This window comes from Anabrus simplex, chromosome 5, assembly GCF_040414725.1.
Source record: "Anabrus simplex isolate iqAnaSimp1 chromosome 5, ASM4041472v1, whole genome shotgun sequence".
NCBI classification, from domain to species: domain Eukaryota; kingdom Metazoa; phylum Arthropoda; class Insecta; order Orthoptera; family Tettigoniidae; genus Anabrus; species Anabrus simplex.
This window is the reverse complement of record NC_090269.1, coordinates 352,672,265-352,679,094: the sequence shown is the minus strand read 5'-3', so window position 1 is coordinate 352,679,094 and position 6,830 is coordinate 352,672,265.

Here is a 6,830-nt window from a genome sequence, read left to right as displayed (position 1 = left end):
ACGTTGATATTGTACTCAATCCAGTGGTTGTCCCTATGATGGCGAACATTGCTAATGGGATGTTTCAGCAGGACAATGCCCGGGTTTACACTGCACGCATCTCCAGAGAAGCTCTCCACGACATCACAACCTTAGAATGGCCCGCCAGATCCCCGGACCTCAGTCCTATTGAGCATGCGTGGAACATGATGGGTCGACAACTGGGCAACCGTCCTCAGCCACCCACAACTCTGGAACAAATGACCCGTGCAGTGCAGCAAGCATGGGCTACAATTCCTCAGGAAGCGATCCAGGGCCTTATTGATTCAATGCCTCAACGAATTCACCAATGTATTGCAGCTCGTGGTGGGCGCATCCTGTATTGATTGTTGTCCAAACTTGCGGTCAGAGGGAACACTCGTCCTGCATGTTCAGTTGCAGGAACGTAGCACCACTCCTTCTGGGTGTTGCAATTTCCATTTTCTTCAGTGTATATATGAACTGTAATATGAACATCGCAAACCGTTTAGCACGAGAGTGTGGTGTCTCTCCCACCTTAGTGTTGAGAGGGCTTAAATTTCTAAAACGTTTCCCTGTAAGGTTTTCGTAGTGCATAAGTAGGGCCAAAATGTCACTTTTTGTTTAAAACGGATCCAGTTGCGCGCCACTGTTCAAACAGAGCACGAACGTGTTGTTTTGATGATGTACATTATAAAATCGTTTGCAATACTTCCGCACACGTCTACCATGTGATTTCTTCTTTGAGAGATTCAGTATGGTGTTAACAATAAATACTCCTTGTTCAATGGTGTGCCGCAAATAGAGTATGGTTCAAGTGTATGGGATCCTCGCCAGGATTACTTGATTCAAGACCTGGAAAAAATCCAAAGAAAAGCAGCCCGATTTGTTCTGGGTGATTTCCGTCATAACAACAGCGTTGCAAAAATGTTGCAATGTTTGGGCTGGGAAGACTTGAGAAAGGAGGCGAACTGCTCTACTAAGTGATATGTTCCGAGCTGTCAGTGGAGAGATGGAGTGGAATGACATTAGTAGACGAATAAGTTTGAGTGGTGTCTTTAAAGGTAGGAAAGATCAAAATATGAGGATAAAGTTGAAATTCAAGAGGACAAATTGTGGCAAATATTCGTTTATAGGAAGAGGAGTTAGGGATTGGAATAACTTACCAAGGGAGATATTCAATAAATCTCCAGTTTCTTTGAAATCATTTAAAAAAAGGGTAGGAAACAACAGATTGTGAATCTGCCACCTGGGAGACTGCCTTAAATGCAGGTCAGTATTGATTGATTGATTGATTGATTGATTGATTGATTGATTGATTGATTGATTGATTGATTGATTGATTGATTGATTGATTGATTGATTGATTGATTGTTACTGTGCACTTTAGAGAATGCATCAAGTAAAACAAAGGCACATGCCTCGCTAGCCCAAGTACAGAGCTCTACTAACGACCGAGCCTTACAGGACAGAGGATGGGGCAAAGACAAAGAGACTGTTGTCTTTCGCCAGGTAGTTCCTTGCTCGTCCCTTGAGTGTCCCATAAATTCTTCTTTGGTGATCACTGCAATTACTCTGTTTAGAGCAAGATTTTCCTTCATACATCTGGATACATTTTCGGATGATTTTAAGCATTATTTCAAGATTTTTGTCATTTTAAATTTTTCTTTTGGCATTTACTAAGTCCTCTAAATCCACCCTGTTGTGACCCACTATGGTAGGTAGTAGAAGGGTGTCTGCATGGCTTGCACCACTGTTGGTAGGCTACCACGTTTTTTGACGGAACCAGTTCCCTTCCCCAGTTGCTCTCTGATGAGACTGAATGAATGAATTTCCGGACCCTCAGATCATTCTTGAAGGAGAAGCAAATCGAAGGATCGATCCCTAATTGTATTACAAATAAACTAACTGTGATGGAAGAAAATGTTTATTTATTGTTGCTCTTTAGTCGTGTACCAAACTTTCCTTGAGATCTGTTCCGTCACCAGCTCCTATCTCTACCGGATGTTCGATAACATACGCGAGTCCACTTCCTCGATATATATGTAACACATCACCACACTACACTCTCAGCTGTCGACCAGTGATGCCAACGGCTGAAAAAATTGACTGCGTATACTTAGCCGCCTGCGTACACTTGCACTCCACCACCTTAACACATATAGCCTATTACTGTAGATATCAACTTCTCTCTCTTTGGAGTTGTCCAGTTCGGCAGAAAGTGGAATCACTTCATGGGAAACTTCATTCCACATTTGAAGCCTTTTATTTTATTTGAATAGTCTGTCGTTCGTTAATCCCACTGACAAGGCCGGTTTTGTATTTCTATTATTAACTTTTCAGTATCTATGAATGGAACCGACATTTTGAAACGAAATCTTCGAACTTGTAGCTCATATGTTGACTGTCTGAACGAGCTAATCTGATTCAGTGATGAGTGAGCTTCCGGTCGCCCAGTGTGGAAGACACTTCAGGCCGGTCGACAGCAGCCTGCTGTTGACGAGAGTGGACGGAGGTTGCGCCACACGAAGTGTCTCGTGTGAACGCTACCGGCCTTTTACCACACCTCTGGTGGAGTGGAGTGGAGCGGCGTGGCAAGCAGTGGATCATGTGAAAGGGCCCTTAAGAGAGACTGTGTATTAGGGTTGGGCACTATGTCCCTGTTTCGGCACAAGGTGGCGGTGCACAGTTACGTTCCGCTGTTCCAGAACACCGAGTGTCAATTGTTCCGAAACATTCTCAAGCGAGCCGGAGACACTGACTCGCTGTCCCATCAGAAGCGCCGCTATGCACTGCCCTTCGCCTACTAGCTGAGCTGTGCAGCGGGCGCACGGGACGCGGGACTGCAACTGCGCAGTGTAGAGAGAACTTCGAGAGGCAACATTACATGCTCCGCACCAGTGGGAACTGGGAGTGTGCCTGTACGGAACGTGCTGTGTGGTGTGTGCCTGTGTGTAGTTATGGCCATGGTCCAGCATAAAGCTGCAGGGAACGTGAACGAACAGTCGAAACACTGAAATTCGTGCCCAATAATCACGTTAAAGGCTGCTATTAGGTTAAGATTTTTCCGGTCAATATAAAATACTCATAACACGCTTACAATGGCAGTGCAGGTGTTTAAAAGTAACCAATTCAAGAATATTTTCACCAGTTGAATGCATTGGCCTGTATTGTGAGTAATTAGTGAGTAATTAATATCTCGAAAATTTCCCTTAACACTTTCTCGGGGATTGACGTTAAACATTAACTTTGACTTTAAGGAAACTTTTAAGCCCAAGAAAAATATGGGTCGTCGCTTTGGAATTAAAAATATAACTGGATGAATACATTGTTGTACTTTCCTGCTGTTAGGCCGGGCGCACATTGAGAAGCAGTTGGCCGCAGAGCAGGGAAGAGCAGAGCAGAACACCGCGAACCTTACGAAATTGCGAAGTGGACGTGAGCGCACATTGCCACGCAGGCTCTCGTCGGTTTTCAGAAATAACATGTTTTCTTTAGACTCTGTGATACTTGGGCATCCAGTATAAAGAGGCTCTTTTTTCTTTTTCTTCAAGCATTCGCGATTTTTCTCATTTTGTTAGTCATCTTCACAATTTCCCTTGTGCTGATGGCAACGCGGTTATTCAGCTTAAGACAATCGCAATAAAAACAACCACCTTCGCCAGTTTACAAGACTGAACAATATTTCTATGTTACCGATGTTCGGCGTTCACATGGACTAAGCAAAGAATTTAATTCATGATTATTTTTTATATTTTTTACGTCGCACCGACACAGATAGGTCTTATGGCAACGATGGAATAGGAAAGGGCTAGGAATGGGAAGGAAGCGACCGAGGCCTCAATTAAGGATTAAGCATTAGCCTGGTGTGAAAATGGGAAACCACGGAAAACTATTTTCACGGTTGCCGACACTGGGGTTCGAACCCCCTATCTCCCGAATGCAAGCTCATAGCAAGGCGATCCTAACCGCACGACCAACTTGCATGGTAAATTCATTAATAGGATCACAGTGGGGGAGAGGGAAAAATATGTATTTACAAATGTACTGCTAGATTTTCATCTAGTTGTCACAAGACACAAGATACTAAAATCAATCAACATTCACAATCTGTTGTGAACGCGTTTGCAATTATATTTGACAAGACATGATAAATGATTTTCCGTATTTATCTCTTCACATAAATGTGATGATGGATGACGGGGACGGAGTCGGCGATGATGCTCTCCATAATCAACATTAGAACTTTGTCTTAAATTCTATATGTTGCGAGAACTTGGGTCATGGATTGTTTCATAGATATATGAGGATTACATGCTTTTGTTTAACGTCGCACTAACATATCGAAGGTTTTCGGCGACGGAAGAAGGGTGGAAGATTGGGAAGGTAGCGGGCGTGACCTTAATTAAGGTACAGCCCCAGCATTTGCCTAGTGTGAAAATAGGAAACCACGGAAAACCATCTTCAGGGCTGCCGACAGTGGGGTTCGAACCCACTATCTCCCGAATGCAAGCTCACAGATGCGCGACCCTAACCGCACGGCCACTTGCTCGGTGGATTACATTTTAGGCCTTTCTCTAAACTACCTTGTTACGCAGCGTGAATAAAATGATTTATAGCCTGGACTGTAGTGCCTTATTCCCCGAATTTGCATACCGATTTTAATTAAATTCTGTTCAGCCATTTTCTCACGAACATAGATACATACATACATACATACATACATACATACATACATACATATATACGTACATACTGCACTGCAGTCCACATGATTCACATAGTACCTACAAAACATGGCGAGACTGAATGGCTGTGGTAATTTTCTCCTCCATTTCTTAACTGCGTGACACGTGCGCAGGAAACTGTGTTTCGAAGACATCACGTGGTAGGCGGAAGTACGTGCAGAACCGGCCTGCTCTGCTCTGTCCTGCCGTGTCTGTCAACTTGCGATGGTGCAATGATTTGTGTGGATTACAAAAATCTGCTCTGCGCTGCACTGCTTTAGCTGCTTCGCCTGCGTCCCAATGTGCTCTCTGCACTTCGAATTCCTTCCCTCTCAACTTCCATTTACTTTCTTCAATATCTCGAAAATTTCCCTCAACACTTTCTCGGGGATTGATGTTAAAAATTAATTTGGACTTTAAGGAAACTTTTAAGCCCAAGAAAAATACGGGTCATCGCTTTGGAATTAAAGATATAACTGGATGAAAAAATGCTGACACTCCAACACAGGGTGGCACACAGCCGGTATCGACAGGCAGACACAGCCAAGGCCAACTAATCTATCTAGTGCGGCCTTGGCACAGCACGTTCGGTTCAGGCACATTCCAGCTGAAGCGGAGCATGTCCTGTTGCCTCTCGAAGTTCTCTCTAGGACGCAGTTACAGTTCTGTGCCCTGTGTCCCGTGTCTCGGCACTCTGTACCGAAGCATTCCGCCTCAAGTTCCTAATGTTGCGGAACAAGTGAATGTTCCGGTCTGCCCAACCCTACTGTGTATTACTATCATATTCCGTAACTCGGTGGAATTAGATACTCCAGACTTTTAAATGAATGAGGTCAAATATAAACCAGATATAAACTTATGGCATTGATGACCTCTATTCCGAGGGAACAATGCAATTCTGTTCTCAAAATTTACTTTTGTATGATTGACAAGGTACAGTAGTATATCAACATATGTCCAACATCCACTACGCAGCAGGTTCTCACAGTTACTGTCGTGGAAAAATTATGGACACCCCGAGATAATACGTTAATAAAAAGTTTAGTAGAACCCTGATGAAGGGAGACCAAGCGGAAGACCAAGAAAACGCTGCCTGGCCTGTGTACGTAATGTGCGCGTACGACCTGCTGATGCCACAGACCAGATAAGGTGGAAAGCCCGATATAGACTTATAGCGGACCCTGTACATGACGGGAAACTCCGAGAAAGAAGAAGAAATATGTTTACTTATGTTCCCTTTACCTTATTCCGGCTTAACAAGTCTCACCATAGCATCGTTCTGACGGCCAGTTCACTTGTTAATCGTTAATAGTTTTCTTTTTCCTCATCGCCATAAGACCTACCTGTGTTGATGCGAGGTAAACCTGCTTAAAAAAAAAAAAAAAAAAAGAGTGTTTCCTCTATTGCCGGCCTGAGTGGCTCAGACGGTTGAGACGCTGGCCTTCTGACCGCAAATAGGCAGGTTTCATCCTGGCTCAGACCGATGGTATTTGAAGATGCTCAAGTACGTCAGCCTCGTGTCGGTAGATTTACTGACACATGAAAGAACTAATGCGGGACTTCGAAAGCCGTAAAAGTAGTTTGTGGGACGTAAAGCCAATAACGTTATTAATAGTTATATTTGATCATGATCTGGCGTGTTACTTATTCAAACATTACAACACACCCGAAAATTTTACGGACACGTATTTTAAACTACCGGTATATAAATATAGGTATAATAAACGTTATTATCCTAATTTATATTTATTTGCGTAAAGCGTTATAGGCCTACTGTAGTTTTTTTTGGTAGTGGCTTTACTTCGCACCGACACAGATAGGCCTTATGGCGACGATGGGATAGGAAAGGCCTAGGACTGGGAAGCAAGCGGCCGTGGCCTTAATTAAGGTACACCCCCAGCATTTTCCTGGTGTGAGAATGGGATACCACGGAAAACCATCTTCAGCACTGCCGACAGTGGGATTCGAACCCACTATCTCCCGGATGCAAATTCACAGCCGCGCGCTCCTAACCGCACGGCCAACTCGCCACCTCCTGTAGTTTATTGGAGTGTGGGGATGAACGGATCTTAAACTGATTGTATGCAACAATATACATAATAATGT